The 20,770-nt window shown below is 32.2% G+C and overlaps 3 pseudogenes; all 3 read left to right on the top strand.

Annotated features, from left to right (window-relative positions):
- Positions 1 to 1,130: 1,130 nt before the first annotated feature.
- On the top strand, positions 1,131 to 1,680 carry LOC109680656 (chromobox protein homolog 3 pseudogene; annotated as a pseudogene).
- A 5,813-nt stretch (positions 1,681 to 7,493) lies between these two features.
- LOC141425919 (olfactory receptor 6C3-like) lies at positions 7,494 to 11,422 on the top strand (annotated as a pseudogene).
- Positions 11,423 to 18,189: 6,767 nt separating this feature from the next.
- LOC109680674 (olfactory receptor 6C1-like) lies at positions 18,190 to 19,126 on the top strand (annotated as a pseudogene).
- The last annotated feature ends 1,644 nt before the right edge of the window (positions 19,127 to 20,770 follow it).

Genomic DNA, 20,770 nt, shown 5'->3' with positions numbered 1-20,770 from the left:
AGTTTGCTATACCCAGCAAGGTTATCCTGGAGAATTAAAGAAGTAAAGACATTTCATGATAAGCATAAACTGATGAAATTCATGACCAACAGTTTTACATTACAGAAGATTCTTGACTGAGTACTACAACAAGAAAAGGAAGAAAGGTAAACAAAGTCATGACAGAATCTGAAAGAATAAATCCCACTAGAAGAATATCAGGCAAGTAAGACTAAGAAAGAACCAAATATTTTCAATACAGTCCACCATCAAATTTTTAAGATAAAGAAGAGAGCAAGAAATGAACATGGAATATTCAAAACAATCAGAAGAAATCAACAAAAGGATAAGAACAAGCACATACCTTTCAGTAATAACTCTAAATATAAGTGGTCTTAATTCTCTAACTAAAAGTCACAGACTGGCTGATGACTTCTGTTTTTTTTTTTTTTTTTTTTTAAATAGACTTAACAAATGCTGTCTACAAGAAACTCACCTGACCTACAAAAACATATACAGACTGGGAGTGGAAAACTGAAAAAAAACTCAAGTAAATAGAATTAAAAAGCAAGCAGAAGAAGCTATTATATCCAACAAAATAGACACCAAAATGAAATAGGAAAAGACAAAAAGGTCACTATATACTGATCAAAGGAATAATTAATCAAGAACATATAATGATTATAAACATACATGCAGTATCTCAAAAATATTTTTAAATTACACTACAAGTCAGATGTACTTAACAAAACAGAATATTGTATCCAACAGCTGCAGAGTGCACAATACTTTTATCACCACATGGAAATTGCTATAAAACAGATTGTACATTAGGCCACCTAACACATCTTAACAAATAAGAAAATGAAAATCATTTCTTATATATTATTGGTTCATAACAGAATGAAACCAAATCAACAGTAAAAGAAACTGTAGAAATTACATGAACACATGGGAATTGTAAAACACAATATTGAATAAACAATGGATCATTGAAGAAGCCTAAGGAAAAATTTAAAAATACTTTCAATCTAATGAAACTGGAGGCATGTAGACCCAAGGTGCTGCAGGACTAGCAACCCAGAACATCAGAGTAGTACCTCTTCAACTCTGCAAATAAAAATTGCCTCCAATAAACCTATACTCTAAAAATGGGAAAGAAGCAGAATGGAAAGAGTAAAAAAAATTGAACAGTTAATTAACATCTAAAGAATTTGTGGTAGAAAAAGTGGTAGACCCACATGTAGTGAATGGGAAGGTGGAATATTTTTTGAAGTGGAAGAGATTTATGGATGCTAATGATGGTTGGGAACCTGAAGAAAATTTGGGTTTTCCACAGTTAACTGAACCATTTCATAATTCTCAAAAAGCTGGTAATGAAAAAGATAGTACAAAAAGAAAATCTTTATCTGATATTACATATGTAGATAGCAAGTCAAAGAAGAAAAGAAATACTCCTGAGAAACCCAGAGGCTATATGTACCAGAGGTCTTGACCCAGAATAGTAATTGGTAGCACAAACAGCAGTACAGAACTGATGTTTCTCATGAAGTAAGAAGATTCAGATGAGACAGACTTGGTGCTGTCAAAAGAGGCAAATATGAAGTATGCTCAAATTGCAATTGCTTTTTTTATGAAGAGAGACTAACTTGTCAGTCTTGTCCAGAAATGAGGCTCAATAATTGTTTGCATTGCTTATAGCAGATAAATGATAGATGATAGATAGAGATGGACTGATAAATAGATAGACAGATGACAGTTAAATAGATATAAAATCTGAGTCTTGGCTGTTAAATTATTGCTGTGAAAATTATATTTGAATAAAAATCAAGTTCAAGGATTGGTTTTGAAAGTACTATTTGGGGAGTTGGGATTTTTTGGGGAGTTGCTTTTAGTTTTGCATCAATAGCACTGGTTATTTTCAACAAAAAAATTACAGTTGCTTCTTTTATCAAAAAATATTTGATACCATGACATATTTCCTCTGCATTTGAGAACAGGTTTTTCTAAATATTAGGGAAATATTGCAGTCATTATTTAATCAGAATTTATTTTTAAGTGGTATCAACATACCATTCTGGAAGGAATCGAGGACCATTCTGGAATTTTTCTTGCTACATTCTAGACTTTGATTGTTGAGACAAGGTCTTGCGTGGAACTCAGGATGGCCTTGAAATTGCTCTTTAGCCTAGGCTGACCTCCAAGTTTCAATCATCCTACCTTCATCACACAAGTGCTGGCATTACAGGTGTGCACCACAAAACACAACTTGTTTTGGTTTTAAATAGACACATAAATGTTACAGTTTATTTGCAAAATTCCTGAAAGGAAAAATTTTTATCACTGCCAACAATTTCCTTACCCAGATAAAATAACTTGACAAATCCTGCTTAATTTTCATTAGTTAAACAAAATTAAGAGGATATTTAAAGGTTCCTCTAATGAGACATTCCTGTAAGAAAGTTGAAATCTATGTCATGAATCATGGAATATCTAAGACTTGTCTCATGGAAAAGTAATTGACTCATTAGAGATGTTGGAAATTTAGTACCTGCTGGCCTAAATAAGCAAACAAAATTTCATAATTACATTATTGATCCACATGCTGTTTTTTTACCCCAACTCATTGCTCATATGTAGGCTGTATATTCAGTATTTAGGTTTCTGTTTCTAGACTCCAAGAAAACTTTGTACTAATCGAATGTTATCCAACTGTTTACTATATTGTAATTAATAGCTAATGGAGGCAATAAATAGACTTAAATTCCTTTAAAACCTTTCAAATAATTTTTCAAGTTTTCAGAGAAATTGAATATTATTAACTTAAAACCCAGGCACAGAGAGCTAGTATTTATAATATAGTCTTTACACATTGACTGTATTGGGATATTATTTTTGTGCCTGGTTATAAAAGCATTTATAATATTGAACATAGGCTAGGATGAAATGAAAAGGATTCATTCTTGTCTGTAGGAGGGAAATGCTGAAGTATATAACAAAAGTTGGTTTGCACATATATCAATTGTGCATATGCAATTAAATATGTAAGAATGCAGTGTAGTAACTAAAGATGTGAAATTAGCATTCCCTAATTCCCTAATCTTTATCAAAGATGAAATTAACAAATTATATATAAATCTAGCCAGCTATTCTGGGCAATTGTTTCAGGATAATGAACATTTTCTAGATAACATGCCAAGGATATTAGTTACACCTTGTTAACTGAAAAAAAAAAAAGAACACAGGAAAGTGGCTGAATATTTGTGTAGTAAAATTGGATAATTTGTTGCATTTGTAAAGTTTATAAAATTGCATAAAGTATACAAAGATAAACTATCTCTTTGGTGTGTAATTGTGACTTGTCTTGTGAGTAAATACACAGGAAAAATGTCTGGTAAGCCATACTGAAGTGTTTTATTCTGATTAAATTAAAGGTCTAAAGGAAATGGAAGCCTGATAGGAAGAATAAGGACTATTATGTATGTTCACAGGAATACTTGTGAAACTTGATTATTATAACAATTAACATGTCAACTTCAAAGTGAAAAATAAGTTTAAAATACTTTTCTTGTCATTCATTCTTCTCTATGTTGGCAGAGATACATAATGAATAAAATATGGGTCACACATTCAAAGGAGGGTCCACTGTAGAATAAACCAATCCCACAGGAATTGAGAATACATTATCTCCTGAGTGGAGACTGAGTTCATGTGCACATTAGGAAAATGAAGTTTGGCCAAAGGGAAACCAGGCTGACTGTGTCAGCAGATCGGTACACTTTGCTGTACCTCCCTATATTGCTTGGCTTTCCAGAAAGATGTGTCATGATATTGCTACATCTCTTAAACTCCACTCTGCTGGCATCCTTGCTTTCTTCATCCCACTTTCTCAGGGGTTTGTTCAATGGCCAGAGAAGGTAAATTGTGTTATTTTGTGTGGGATTCAATCTTTATCTTTTCCAGAGAACTCTGACACATTTCGCCTTCCAGCATCATACAGTGGTATACCCCGGAATTTACCTAAGAATTCTCAGGTTAACAATAGTAAGTTTGGGAGTTCCATTCATAACAATATTTCTGTTTGTATAGAAAAGTAAGATATAAAAGGGAAATTTATTTTTATTTCAAACTGAGGATCATATAAATCACACATTTAATTCAACCTGTGCTTTTTCTGTGTGAGATGCTTCTTTGTAATGGATGCCAGGGTGAACTATATTTTGAAAGATATCTTCTGAAGTATACTATTAATGCATTTCATATTTTTAGTAAATGAAATCAAATATAGGATAGGTATCATCAGACTTCCAAATTGTATGTTTCATATTTGTCAATAAAGGTATTTTTGTCTGACACTGAGAAGATTATTTTTTTGGAAAAAACTGCAAGTATCCACAGATTATCACTTTAACACATTTATAACTATTAACTATAGATTTTAATATGTTTCAACCATTGTTGAAACCATAATAGTTTCCCCCTTTGATCTGCCAGTTGTAATGACAGATGATTAACAAAATATGTATATTTGTAAAGGAAAAAATTACTGATATAAAATAGAAAATGTGAAAATATATCCAATATTACTTTTAATCCTGACTGCCTACTGTGTTATGCATTCCATGATACATAAAAAAGTAATACAATATATATAATTCAGAACTTATTTCACAGAGAGTATACTGGTTGCTGCATGTAAGGAATAAGGCAGAAAGAAGCCATATCAGCTACATTTTAAAGCTACAAGGTTTCTATGGTATAAATTCAGGAAAATTTTTATTTGTTCTGATTAGTTTGTTATAGGTAATGGAGGCAACACTATATTATGGCATCAAAACATCTTCTTTGTGAGTTCCTCTCTTAACAAAGTAAATGTGGAGAAAAAAGCCATGTTAATTAAAACAACAAGCATAAAAATTGTATTAATGCTTCAGTAGGTTCTAAAACTATACTATTCAGCTAGAGTTCCATGAATATAAATTAATTTCACTGACCTCTGTTTTCTTTCCTAAAAGACAGGGACATTACTTGTTTACAACCAATGCAATTCTAGAGTTTTCTTTCTGTGATTGCAAACACATTTAATCCTGTGGTCAAACTTAAAAGAACATAACTTACAAGTTAAAAATTAGCTATTAAGTTAATTGTAGGTTTTGTAAATGACATTGGAGACAAAACTAAAAATTAGCTATTTTAGTTCCAAAAGCATTCAATCATAGCAACTGGAAAACCATGTCTAAAAACTCAAAATCCAAATACAGTTAAAAAGATTACAGAAAACTGTAATTCAAGGATATATTGTACATATGGAAGACATAAGTAGAGTTTCATGTAAAATCACTCAAGAGAGGACTTTATGGAAAATCTGTGTTTATGTGTTACCTTTTCAACAGGCTCTGTATGTTTTCTGTTTTAATCAGGATTAGAGAATAGTGCAACAATTCTTATAGTAAAAAGTTCCTTCGCTTGATTTCATTGGAGATTTTAATGCCAGTGTTTAATTTTTAATATTTTTACATAAAAATTTACTCTGCTTTCTTTTTCATCAACAGATTTTGTTGGAAGAAAAAATTCAGTATGAGAAACCACACTGTGATCACAGAGTTTATATTCTTGGGCATATCGGAGAACCCAGAACTTCAGGTTGTAACTTTTTTCTTTTTATTTCTGACTTATCTGTTAAGTGTCACTGGAAATCTAACCATCATCATGCTGACATTGCCAGACTCACATCTAAAGACACCTATGTATTTCTTTCTCCAGAATTTCTCCTTCTTAGAAATTATGTTCACGAGTGTTTCCATCCCCAGATTTTTGTGGTCAATAATTACTAAAGTCAAGGTCTTTTCCTATAACAACTGTTCTTCTTCATCTCCATGGGTATGTCTGAATTCTTTCTTCTGACTGCTATGTCCTGTGATCACTATGTTGCCATCTGCAAGACTGTGCATTACACCACCATCATGAATAGGAAAATTTGCACCTTTCTTGTCTTCACTTCTTGGCTGGCAGGATTTCTGACCATTTTCCCACCACTCATGCTTATCCTCAAGCTGGATTTCTGTGCTTCCAGTGTCATTGATCACTTCTTTTGTGGCTATCCCCCTTTTACAGCTCTCATGCTCAGACACATGGCTGTTGGAGAAGATTGGATTTTACTTTGCCTTTGTAACTCTGTTGTTACACTGGCATAGTGATTCTGTCCTACATATGCACGATAACCACCATATTAAGAATTCCATCTGCCACCCAAGGAAAAAGACTTTCTCCACCTATTCCTCTCACCTGTTCCATCTCTTATAGAAGTTCTATATTTATGTATGTCAAGCCTTCAGCAACAGAAAGATCATCATTGACCAAAGGATTAGCTCTTCTCAACATTTCAGTTGCTCCCACTTGAACCTTTTTATTTATACCTTGAGGAACCAGCAACTAAAACAAGCCTTCAATGATCTGATTCATAAAGTAGTGTTTTTTTAGAAGCAAATGAAAATATGGTTGACATGAATGAATACCATTGTGAGAATTCAATAAAGTAGAAATGACATTTTAATTACCCTCTGTCTTCCTGCATCCATTTCACAGTTGCCTGCAATGCTGAGCTCACTGGTGCAGTAAGGGATGATTGGTGATGGTATGAAGTGAATCTGAAGCAGTAAAAGGACATCAAGGCCCTTGCAAAAAGGAATGTTGGGTTTTTGTACTTCAAAGTGAGAACTACAAGTATCTCAGAACAAGATTATATTTTATTAGATTCTGTTTCACCCCTAGCTCACAGATTGCATATGGATTTCATTATGAAAATTCTGGCATAGGGGTGTTGTGAAGATAACATGATATGGGTGCTCTTGTATCTCACTGCCCAGACTTTCATATTATTTCTAGACTTAATTTGTTAGGGCAGTTGATTGTTCATTGAAAAGCAGCACAAATAGACCCATATCACATATGACCATAAATTCTGGAACTGGGTGTGTACTTCAGTGGTAAGGTATTTGCCCAGAATTCTCAATGCTCTGGATTCAATCCCCAGAACCATAAAGAAACATACCTAAAAAATAAAAAAGAAAAATTCTGGATGGTTTAAAGCTGTCCACTAAGATCACAAGTATAGAAGTATTAAATATAAATGAATATTTATTAATTTGAAAAGGATGTCCTCAAAGAAATAGGACACCAAGAAAATAATAGGCTCCAAAACATATTGCAATAGAAAACACACATTAATATACATAAGGTCTCTTAATAAAACAATAAATCTAATGAAAAGTGAATATTTATTAGGCAATTCATCAAAAAGTATTATAAATACTGAAAAAAAATGCTTGATCGAGGCCAGGCTTGGTGGCTCACATCTGCAATAGCAATTACTTGTGAGGCAGAAGTCAGGAAGATTGGTGTTCAAAGCCACAGTCCATGCAAAAATCTTGTGAGATTTCAATCTCAACTAATAAACTAAGTGTTGTGTCATTTGTCTATCACCCCAAATATGTGCGCAGATAAATAGGACGACCATGATCCCGGTGGACCCTGGCAAAAATCTGAGAAGTATACAACAAATAACTAAAGCATAAAGGGTCAGAGGCATGGCACAGGTGCTACAATGCTTGCCTAGCAAGTACAAAGAAGAGTTCAAAATCCCAGTACCATCAAAAAATGCTCAATCTATTATTTAAGCAATATGAAAAATTTTAAATATATAAAATGTATATATTAATCACTGTACCCTAACTATTCCTAAGCACTTTTGTACAGGTCTCATTTAACCTTTATAGTATCCTATGAGTTAAAACTATCAGTCCTCTCATTTTTTAGGTAAGAAAAATGATACTTAGATCAAATAAATTTACTGTGCTGGCAAAACAACATATCTTGTTAACTTCAAAACCCAGGCATTGTGAATAGTCTTCATGATACTATCTTTATCATTAAATGAATTTAGATAACATCTTCATCACTCTGAATATAAAAGTTTTAAGCAATTTGTAATACTCAATGCTGATTAGGATGCAATGAAAAGGGTTCATTCTTTTTTCTAGGAAGAGAAAGCTGAAATATGTAACAAAGTTAGATTTTATAAGTGTACCAATTATACTTGTACAAATTAATACATACAGTTTGTAACTAATGATTGAAATTGGTAAGAGCATAATTCTCCAATCTTTATCAATAATGAAATTAAAAATTTATATATAAAACTCCAACCTCCTACTCTAAGGAATTTTTATGAAATGATAAACATTTTCTAGATAACTTCACAAGGATATCTCTTACACACTGGTGACAAATTTGTTGCTTTTATATGGTTTGTAAAATTACATAAAGTATACAAAGATAAAATATCTCTGAGTTTGTGTGATAGTGTTTATGGGTAAATATATTAAAAAAATCTGACAGAACCCTAGGCCTTCCAGAAAGATGTGTCATGATATTACCACATTTATTGAACATTCTGCTGGCATCCTTGCTTTCTTCAACCCAGTTTCTCAGTGGTGTAGACAGTGGCCAGAGAACATAAATTGTGTTATCTTTGTGTGGGATTCAGTCTTTATCTAATCCAGAGAACTTTAATATGTTTCATCTTCCAGTATCATAAGGTTACTGGAGTACCCTGGAAATTTACTTAAAAATTCTCAGAATAATAGTAGGTTTCGAAGTTTAGAACCAAGCAATATTTATGTTTGTACAGAAAAATAAAAACTATAAAAGAGATTTTTTTTTTTACTTTGAGCAAATGCTAGTAGAAATTTTATCCTTAATTCAACCTGTGAGAGTCTTTTATGTAATAGATGTTGTCTGAATTAAACTATTAATATATTTTACAATTTAAATAAATAAAGGCAAATTTAGGTTATATTTCTAATTGATATCATTGGTCATATCAAAATGTATGCTTCATATTTGTCAAAAAATACATTTTTGCCTGTCATTGAAAAGTTTATTTTATTGGAACAAATTGCAAGTACCCTCAAATTATCACTTTGACATATTTATAATTATTAACTATAGATTTTCACCTTTTGACCATTGCTCCAACTACACTAGTGGTCTCTGCCTTTGATCTGCCACTCTTAATGCTAGATGAATGACAAAATATGTATATTCCTAAAGGAAAAGTATATTCATAACAGAAACCTAAAACAGAAAGACAGAAAAATGCCTGTTGCTACTAGCATTGAGAGTTATCCTCTACTGTTCTACTGGCCAACTCAACTGAGGGTCAGTATTGTCATACTGCTTTCTTTTATGGTACATGAATACAGTCATACAACAAGTGAACTGACAACATACTGCAGGCAAAATGTTGTTTTCTACTTATAAGAAGAGAACATAACAGATAGAAATTATATCAGTTACAGTTTGAAGCCTTGTGGTCACTATGATATTAATGTTATTAAAAGTTTAATTCATTCTAATTAGTCTTTGGTAAGAGACACAATGCTATGTTTTGGCATCAAAAAACTCTGGTATCAGTTATTGTTTTTGTCCTCGGGCAAATTTAAGAGTAATAACGCTAAGTGAATAACCACAAAAATTTAATTGTTAAATAAAATAATGTGTATGATAATGATATAAATGTAACAGTATGTTGTAGAATGATATTATTCAGCTCTCTTTGAATAATAATTTATTTCTCTGAACTCTGTTTTCATTCCAATAAACTAAGGACTTGACTTTCTTTTATAACCAAGGCCACTCTATTTAATATATTTGTGTGATTGTAAACACATTTAGTTCTACACCCACATTGAAAAGAATATATGTTACAAATAAAATTATAACTTTCATTAAGATTAGTAATTCTGTCAGGAGCACTTCCCCATGCCTATAACCCCAGCTACTTGAAGATGGAAACAGAAGGATCATACTTAGATTCAGTCTCAACACAAGGAAAACAATAGCTGTGGTGGTGCTCATTAGTAACCTTAACTATATAGGAAGCATGAGGAAGATCACAAAGTAGACCAGCCCAGGAAAAACAAGAGACCTTTCTAAAAATATATATATAACCAAACTGAGAAGAGCTCAGACCCCTTTCTAGTCCAGCACTTCTCTAGAAGGCAGCAATTGTGAATTTCCACCAGGAAAGTTTTTACTTTTGTAAATGACATCAGAATTTAAAGATAAATTGAGATTTCAGATGTAAAAGCAAACAATCTTGACTGGAAAACAATGTCTCAATACTGAAACTATAGATATAGCTAATAAATACTGCATAAATATATTATTCAAAGGTGTACTGCATGTGGAGAATTTAATTATGTGCACTGGTGTTATTTAAAAATCACTGATGCTGACTTAAAGGTATTAATCTGTGAATACAAGTTTACTTTTTATTATGGGCTGTATATGTTTTCTTTTTAAAGGAATGAGCAGATATCATAAAATTGCAACTGGGAAAATGTTCATTGCTTCATTTCAGTGCCAATGTTCACTTCTTTTATATTAAATTCAATGTGTGTTTTACTTTTTAATCAACAGATTTTGGTGAAAGAAAAAATTCAGTAGGAGAAACCACACTGTGATCACAGAGTTTATACTTGGGCATATCAGAGAACCCAGAACTTCAGGTTGTAACTTTTATCTTTTTATTTGTGACTTATCTGCTAAGTGTCACTGGAAACCTAACCATCATCATGCTGACATGGCTAGACTCATGTCCAAAGACACCTATGTATTTCTTCCTCCAGAATTTCTCCTTCTTAGAAATTGTATTCACAAGTGTTTCCAACCCCAGATTTCTGTGGTCAATAATTACTAAAGTCCAGACCATTTCCTATAACAACTATTTAGCTCAGTTATTCTTCTTCATCTCCATGGTATCTCTGAAGTCTTTCTTCTGACTGCTCTGTCCTATGATTGTTATGTTGCCATCTGCAAGCCTCTGCCTTACACCACCATCCTGAATAGGAAAATTTGCACCCTTCTTGTCTTCACTTCTTGGCTGGCAGGATTTCTGACCATTTTCCCACCACTTATGCTTGTCCTCAAGCTAGATTTCTGTGCTTCCAATATCATCTATCACTTCTCTTGTGACTACTTTCCCAATTTGCAGCTCTCATTTTCAGACACATGGCTGTTGGAGAGGATTGGCTTTTACTTTGCCTTTGTTGCTCTGTTGTTCACACTGGCATTAGTGATTCTGTCCTACATATGCGTCATAACCACCATATTGAGAATTCCATCTGCCACCTAGAGGAAAAAGGCTTTCTCCACCTGTACCTCTCACTTGATTGTCATCTCCATCTCTTATGGATGCTGCATGTTCATATATGTCAAGTCTTTGGCTACAGAAAGATCATCATTGACCAAAGGAGTAGCTGGTCTCAACACTTCAGTTGCTCCCATGCTGAACTCTTTTATTTCTAACTTGAGGAACCAGCAACTAAAACAAACCTGCAAAGATCTAGCTCATAAAGTAGTGTTTTTTAGAAGCAAATGAAAGTATGTATTGACATGAATGAATGTAACTGTGAGGTTCCAAAAAGACAGAAATGACATTTTACTTACCCTCTATCCTTCTGTATCCAGCTTGGAGTTGTCTGGTGTTGAGCTCATTGGCTTCAGATCACATTTCTTTTTAAGCTGAAAATGCCTATGTTGTGTCTTCCTTAAAACTATATGTTGGTTCAAGTTAGCCATTGATTTACAATTCATTTATTTTTTCTTTTTCTGAGACAAGCTGTAGCTGCTTAGCATGGTATGACTTGAAACTCCTGATCCTCACACATCAACTTCCAGAGTAGCAGAATCACAACCCATGGTCCCAGCTTGATTTACACCTCTGTATAGAAAGCCAATGGCTGTAAAGCATGTATCGTTTTACTGGTTATACTTAATATTAAACATATTGTATGTATTAATAGCTTCTAACAGGAAACAGTTTTAATAAATGTAATTTTAAATTTCTCTTCTGTAATGAGTCCTACTTTACAAATTATAAGACATTCAAAGTGAATTAAATATTTGCAACAAACATGATTTAGCTACCATTTATTGTCCAATTCTTCCCATTTATCCAATGGCATTGGGTATTTGTTTTTCTACTTCTGAATAATTTGGAATTTATAATATTTTTTCTTTCCTGATTATTTTGAAATCACTGTTATATCTGGTTTTATACATCCTCTTGCTTGTCTGTATTAATAAAATAAGAAAGACATAAATATAAGTAGACACTATTTTTCTTATTTAACCCAGAAATTTGACAGGGATTTCCTAAACAACACTCTCATGTGAAGAACACTTATTGCATGCCATCTTTTGGAGTAGGTATGTGGAATGACATATCCAATTCAGTTATCATCACTCATATGGCTTAATTAACATGCTTGTGTCTTTTTCATAAATGAGTAACTTGATTCTCAGAAAAGTTCACTGACTTGACTAAAGTCATTGACCTAATACAATAGCCTAATTTAAAAAGCAAAAAGGAGTCTTTGCTCTGCTTTTATATTTTGCCTGATTTTGCTAAGGTCGTACACATTTTATTGGTGTTTTTCAGTCACACTGTCTTATATGAGCATCACTATATAATTAATTTTTCATGAAAGGTACTGATTAATAATAATGTGTTGACCTATAAATTATAACATTACTTAGTAAAATGAAGAAACTCTTCTTATCTCATTGTTGTTGTATGGGATAGATTGTGTGGGAGAAAGCATCAAGGTTAAGCAGCATTATGGAAGTAAAAATTCCTGAAGGAGAGCAAACAAGCCATAATGCAGTCATTGCATGTTTTGGTTCAATGAAGTAGATTCCCTGTTTGAAAATATAATGAAGCATTGTCCACTTGTAAGTATTAGGAATTAAACTTCTGTATTTGGTCGCTATGTCTGTCTCAAAAAAGGATGCCAAGGAGAAACAACCTTCATACAGTGTTGTTATTTGTTTGTCATTATTTTGTTCTCTCTTTCACTTGGGCACAGTTCCCCAAGCTTCCTTTCCAATTTTAATGTTTATGTGGATTGTATTTTATATTCCTCTGTGTTTTGTGTATATTCCTCTTTTGGCAATTTTGATTCACTGAATTAATCCCCTTGAGCTAATAAATCTATGTAGAAAACACCAAACATTTTTTAAACAACTTCTGATAATTTTCTGTTTTCTATTTTTGCTTTTTCCCCATTCTCCACAGTCAAAGAAATATATCTACACTGTATAAAATGGGAAGATGAAAGCAAAATCATTAAGAACAAGAAATAAACTAGTTTAGTGGAACAGAGGGAACTTTTTAAGAAATGCTATTTTGCCTGGATTACAGCAATGGCATTGGCTGATGCTTTCAGTATTCTAACCTGAGGGTTAGTTAAACTGTGAGAAAAAGAAAGGTAAGTGGAACATACAGAAAGCAGTAGAACTCTCAAATTTCAACTTTGATTTATTACTACACAGTTCAAATGTTAATCAAAATTAATTAAATGAGATTACTTCTATCATATTAATTAGGATTTATTAGAATTACAACTTGAAATCAAATTTTATAAAATTGTTAGCATGTTTGGTTTTATTATATCAATGTACTCATTTTATGTTGATTAAAAGCAGGAAATTATTGTCTCTGTGTCTTTGTGTTTCTAATCAAATACATGCTATGTAGTTCTGTGTTTAAGGGAACATACTTTAATTCTAAATACTCTGGGATTATACATATCATTTTCTAGCTTTATGATTTAGTGGAAGTTTGTCTCTGAACTGCAATGCCTCATTTGGAAATAAGGATAAATATTTCATAAGTGTGTGATAAGGGATAAGTAAGTTAAGTATGAAAGTTTTTAGTCACTGAATTAAATCATACTTTTAATAAATCACATCTACTAAGAATATCTTTCCCAAAGTTGTGAATTAATTCCAATCAAAAGACAAATGAAATAATTAATATAGTCTTAAAGTCCACATACCACAGAATTTATGCAGCTCAATTATTTATATAATTTTTTAATCCTCAAATGCACTCTCAATATTTCAATTATGTTTTAGCAGAGAAACTGAACTTGAAGAAAGTAACTCATGCAAAGTCAGAAATTCATTAAATCTCACTTTGTATTTTTAACCTGTATACTTTCTGCAATAGGTAATTGAGTTTATAATGTCCTAAATAAGAAATTAATAGTGCTTTAGTACAATAATTTCTTAAATTATTTTCTTTTCCTTCATTGTTTATATTATGTGTAGTTAATTAATGGGAAGTGTGAAGTTTGAGCAGACATTTATCATAAACTCTAACAAATGTGATTATTCTTGTTATTACATGTGACATGGTGGTCTGTCTTCCCTTGATTTGTTTCTATAGATACCTGTAGAAATGCTGAAAAGTGAATCTACCCATCATTACTGAATATGACAAATATAAAGTATTCATATTTCCCTAGGAAAAGTCACCAAAATAATTGTGAAAAAATAGAAAATAAAAGTTCAATAAAAAAGTCTTCTAACCACTGAGTGGGATCTCCTGGGCATTCTTTGTTTTATTCACGCTTAAAAACTTCTCAAAGGAAGCCATGTGTAGTCATCACCCATAGCCTGAAAGACCTGAACAGTGCCAGAAGTTAAATATTCTATAATTATGAAGCTGAGCTAGATATTGTCCACACATTGAATTAAATAATTATTCTTTCATGTAATGTATAAAAACCTAAACTCTGAACAACTCTTCAAATTCATAAAGTAGAAAGCAAAAGTCTGAAACGATCAGTGAACTTTATTTTTGGACCTATGCTCTGTAAAACTTTTCTAATAACTTTTAATGAGACTTAATTGAAGAAGAGAGAATTGAATAAATATAGAATATTTGGGAAAATACTAGGTGTTCAAAGTTACTTGGTTGCTATGGGAATATCCAAATAGTAGAACAAAAATATTATTAAATACAAAACACACACACACACACACACACACACACACACACACACACACACACCAGTAATAAAATAGAATTTCAAAATCTTTTATGCTAGTCTTACTAAGGAATGTTTCTTGATCCTTAATACTTCATGTATCCTTGAATATAAAGGGTTTCTTTGCCTTGGAATCAAATAAATTGCCCACGTTACACTGCATTTATGTGGAGTGTCATGGCTAATACTCATTTGATGTTAAGGTTTAGGAAGGGCAGATTGCGGATGTTTTCAGAATGAATGACCTGAAGATGCCATGTAGCTATCTTTTTAACAAATATTAAAGATCATTGTTAATTTTTGTTTTGAATTGTTCTCTAATTCCCTGGAAGGCAAGTAAGAAGTCATCTTGATGAAATGGGTAGAAAGGAATGAGAGCTGAATAATATAATTCATATTTTTCTAGGAGATAATGTGTACACATGTAAGTAAAGGCAAAAAGGATACCTGCTGAAATTACTCCAGGAAACTGGGGGAAGAAGATGAAGGTGTATGGTTGAGTAGGTGAATTCATGTATGATATATTTGATATATGTATATGTATATCATGATATATATGATATATACCAAGTATATTATAACCTGTGTAAATACTACAGTGTACCCCCACTCAGGACAACAATAAAGGAAAAAAAAGAGAAGGAACTGAATTGATGAGCTAAGTGGTTGAGATATCCTTCATCTTCTCCACAAATATATCCTTAGAATAATTTAAGGCTCTATGGATCATAAGTACCACATTTAATATTGTCTTTTATTCCTTCAAACGACTATAAATGCTCACAATTTTTATTAAGGCTATTTTGTGTTGGCAAATGAATACAATCCATTGAATTTTTATAAATATTTTCAAATAAAATTATAGTGTACCACAGTCAGTTTTTTATATTAGACCACTTACTACTGCTTCCTTGGTCCCTGAAGACTAGCTATAGAAATGCTCATATTTTTGTGATGTTCTCATAAATCCTTTCTGTACCTATTCATACTTTTCCTCAGAGTTCTTTCTACCTTCCAGGTAGGAAATTTTAATCACAAGCAAAAAAGAGTTTGCCATGTTATTATAATTCAGACAAAGTATTAAAACCATCAGAATTTTAAGAGAAAAAATAATATGGGGATAAACCTGAAATGACATCAAAATACAGTCCATTGATACCTTTTCTCTATGGAATAGTAATAATGTAATGTATATTTTTAATATAATTCTCCAATATCAGTAAGTTATTTCAAGAACTCCAAACTTGAGACTGAATCTAAATCTTGTCTATTTGAGATAGTACTTTGTAATTTCACGGTTTTATAAAGATCTCATGCTTTTAATCAAAATCAAAAGCAAATTTTGATGAAGTAAGAATGACACGACAGGAATATGGTTAGTTGAAAAAAATGAACTATAGAAAAATGTTATGAAAGTAAGTTAGAAATGATGTTTTAAAGTTTTCATTTAATGTATACATATATATTTTAACAAAGTATGATTTCCTTTACATATCATTTATTTTAAATATGCTAAATATAAAGAATATAGCCAATATTCCTCTTATAATATAAGTAATAGCTTTGAAGATAAGATCCTGTCTAAAGTTGAAAGAATGCACAGTGCAATGGTGGATTTCCCAGGAGATTTCAGCATAATCTAGGTGTAGTATTGGGAAGAATAAGAACAAAGTTCTTAGGTCATTATGCAGTGGGTATTATGTGTAATATCGTGAAAATAAGTAAAAGGATGATTACAGATGTCATTACAATGTGCTACATATGATGCCTGTCATTTGTATGTGTGTATGTATGTTTATATACCTTCATATATATATATATATATATATATATATATATGTTCTCTGTTTTTTATAAATGCATTTTAGTTTGTTTAATATAGCTAAACAGGGAGTTTCCTTCTGATATTTCCATGTATGTATGTATTATAACTCAAATTGGTTCATATGCTCTATTTTTTTCTTTCTACCTTAGTCCCCATCTTATGGTGATTTCAAAAGTTTGAAAACTCTATATTCATTCTTGTATAGGAAGTACATCAACCATATTCACCTTTCTTAACTTCCTTCTTTTACCTTCCTTCTCTCCTTTATATTGCTTTCTATGCTGTCTCACCTTTTATCCCTGTCACCTGAGGCTGGTCATGGAGATGGCTTCAGTATTTCTGACTTCCAATGAGGTAGAAGTAGGAGTTGGAAAAGGTATGAAGTATATTTTAAAAGTTGATGGATGTCTAAGGATAAAATAATCACTTTTTTAAAATAATGCATCTTTCCCATTTTGATGATTTTCAATGTGTTTAAACTTTTGAAAAAAGAGAAACTTGTGTAGAGATTGGAGCAATGACACAAAAATGATCCTATATGGCAAGACACATTGTAAGCATGTCTCTGAACAGTAAGGGTACCACTGGAGTCACAAAAGTTGGTTATAAACCCCTACCTTTCCACTTCAAGATTTGGGATACCAAAGTGATATTTATTGTTTTTGTGCAAAAGTGTTATTCATACATATTAATGGGGTTCTGTGTGACATTTTCATGCGTATGTACAGCATGTATTGATCATATTTAAAAGCCCTACATCTACTCTCCCTAACTCATCTGCACACTTCCCAATCCCTAGTAATCACTTTTGTCCTTTCAGAACATGTGGTGCCTGTTTTTGTCTTTGACATATTTCATTTAACTTAATGTCCTCCATTTCCATTCATTGTGCTGAAAATGAAAAGGATTTAATTCTATTTTATGGCTGAAAAGACTCCATCTTAGTTAGTGTGAGTAGTGCCACAATGATCATGAAAATGCACTTATTTCTTTGGTGTTCTTATTTCATTACTTTGAATATATTCCCAGGAATTGTACAGCTGGATTTAATGGTAGTTCTTTATTTAGGATTTTGACTATCTCCATACTGTTCTCCATAGTGGCTGTACTAATCTATATCCCACATACAATTAAAGGAGTTCCTTTCCTTCCACATCCTCACTAACATTTTTTTTTACTTTTGTTTGTTTGTTTGTTTGTTTGTTTGTTTTGACAATACCTTTTCTAACGTGGATGAGATTGTTTCTCATGGTAGTTTTGATACTTGTAACCTGCCTTAATTAAAATGTTTTTCTCTGGAAGAGAGAAATTAAAGATCATTGTTACTACCAGATGATTTCAAATATCCCCTAAAGGTGGAAATGGCATACTCTTTCAGCAAAATTCCAGCTCTGCACTTGGATTTGGATTAATCCTCAATATGGCTTCATTCTTTCTGCTTTCTCCTATACCTTTGGAAAGAATAAATAAGTAAGCAACTGAAGAATGCATAACCATACATAAGTAACAGGGTTTATCCTCCTGAGATTGTCAGATGATCCAAAGCTCCAGGTGATGATCTTTGTCTTCCTCTTCATCACCTACATGCTCAGCATCACTGGGAAACTGACCATCATCACACTCACCCTTGTGGATTTCCACCTGCAGACTCCCATGTATTTTTTCCTCAGGACTTTCTCCTTATTAGAAGTTTCATTCACAGCTGTCAGTATACACAAGTTCCTGGGCACCATTATTTCAGGAGACAAAACCATTTCCTTTAATGACTGTATACCTCAGTTGTTTTTCTTCATCCTCTTTGGAGTCACTGAATTTTACCTTCTGGCTGCCATGTCCTATGATCATTACATTGCCATCTACAAGCCTCTGCATTACATGACCATCATGAATCAAAAAGTCTGTACAATGCTTGTCTTTGCTTCCTGGCTGATTTCCTTCTTAGTCATCTTCCCCTTACTCATGTTGCTCTTACAGCTTGATTACTGTAGGTCCAATATCACTGACCATTTTACCTGTAATTATTTTCCTCTGTTGCAGATTTCTTGCTCAGACACCAAATTCCTAGACATAATGGGGTTTTCTTGTGCCATGTTTACTCTAATGTTCACTTTGGCATTAATATTTCTATCTTACATATATATCATCAGAACAATTTTAAAGATTCCTTCTACTAGTCAGAGGACAAAAGCCTTTTCTACATGTTCTTCCCATATGGTTGTCATCTCCATCTCTTATGGCAGCTGTATTTTTATGTACATTAAACACTCTGCCAGAGAAAGTGTATTTGAGTAAGGGAGTTGCTGTGCTGAATACCTCAGTAGCTCCCATGCTGAACCCCTTTATTTACAGCCTAAGGAATCAACAAGTCAAGCGAGCTTTCATGAACATGGCAAGGAAGACCATATTTTTCACAAGTACGTGAAATAATGTGGTGTCATGAGTTAGAAGCACATTGAAGGGCAATTGTTTAAAAGTGAGATTTCAGTGTCTCGCTTCAATCAATAAGGCCATCCCACTGACCTTTTCATTCATTTTTCTTCATACAGTATAAAGCCTATTTGTTTAATATATTTTTCAGGCAATTATAATTATATATCTAATGTTTTTTCTGTCACTGCTTCCTTCTGATATTTGATTAGAAAATCTTTTTAAAAAATAATTATCCTACAGCTAAATAATATTTTGAGTTTTCCCAGGAAAAAAGTTATCCATAGAAGTAGAAGAAATACTTTACAGTGATGTAGTTTACTTAATATATACTAAAAGTATAATGCTTTAATTTTATTTAGTTTTCATAGAAATTTCCTCATTTTACACTTTCTCTAGAAAATCTTCTTTAAGTGACATGTAATTGAATTAAAATACTTTTCCATTTAAATACCACGGAATTCTACTTCTTGCTCACTGTAATATCATATCTTCATGCTATTTTTCCATTGATAAATAAATACAGACTATTAATAATACATACTTTAAGTAGTGTTAAATAGACCTTCTTATTTATGAATCCCCAAATCTTTTGATATACAAACATATATATATATTACCATTATCTTTAACTCTGATATACATATACCCAGAAACATATATATATAAATATATATATATACACACATAGGAATGCATTTATACATGTACTTACACATATAATATACATTAATATGTACAAATATATAATATACAAATATTTATATATATAATACAACAAATACATATATAAATATTTGCTGTGGAAAATATTAAAGCAATAAACATTAGATATAGGGGACATACTGGGTTTCTGAAATTCCCTGAAGAGTAAGCTCCTTTCTGAATATTGGCATCGAAAATACATATATTTCAAATGTGGGCTTATATTTGGATATATTTCCTGTTTCAAGCTCATCTAAAACTTGAGGATACGTTGATATATATGCATACAGATATATATGTGTCTTCATAAATAATACATTAAAGGTATGCATATATTTTCTATCAGTATTGATGTATGTGTGCATGTTTGTGTGTTTTCTTGCCATGTTTTGCAGCAGTTTGAAATAGTGTGTATATATTGACACCATTATATACAAAACAAAATCATTTAAGTATATGCATTGCATTAAGTAAAAACTTCAAAACAATGAAAAAGTTTCCATTATTAATAGAGTTTGAATCTGAAGTGAACCCTAAAAGAGTTTATGTACTAAACACCTGGTTCCCAGATGGTAGTGTTACTGAGGGGTAAATAGATTACAAGATGATGACTATATCAATGTATTAATCATTCAATGGTTTCATGTTTGAATGGACTGTTATGATGAGGGGTTGATCAGGGAAAGTGGGTCACTGAGGACAACTTAAAGGATATATCTTGTCCCTGGACCTTGTTATCAGGTTCTTTCTGCTTCCTGGCCTCCATGATTTGAGAAGCTATCCTCTGTAATTTCTTTCCATCATGATTCTTCAGCCTTGCCCCAAGTCCATTAATAAAGGAGTCAGCCAGTCACTGACTAAAGTCTCTGAAACAGTCATCCAAAAAAAATCCTTGGTCCCTTATGTTGTTTTCACAGATATTTTGTCACAGCAA

The sequence above is a fragment of the Castor canadensis genome, chromosome 8, assembly GCF_047511655.1.
Source record: "Castor canadensis chromosome 8, mCasCan1.hap1v2, whole genome shotgun sequence".
Lineage (NCBI taxonomy): Eukaryota > Metazoa > Chordata > Mammalia > Rodentia > Castoridae > Castor > Castor canadensis.
This window is presented reverse-complemented; position numbering and strand designations above follow the sequence as displayed.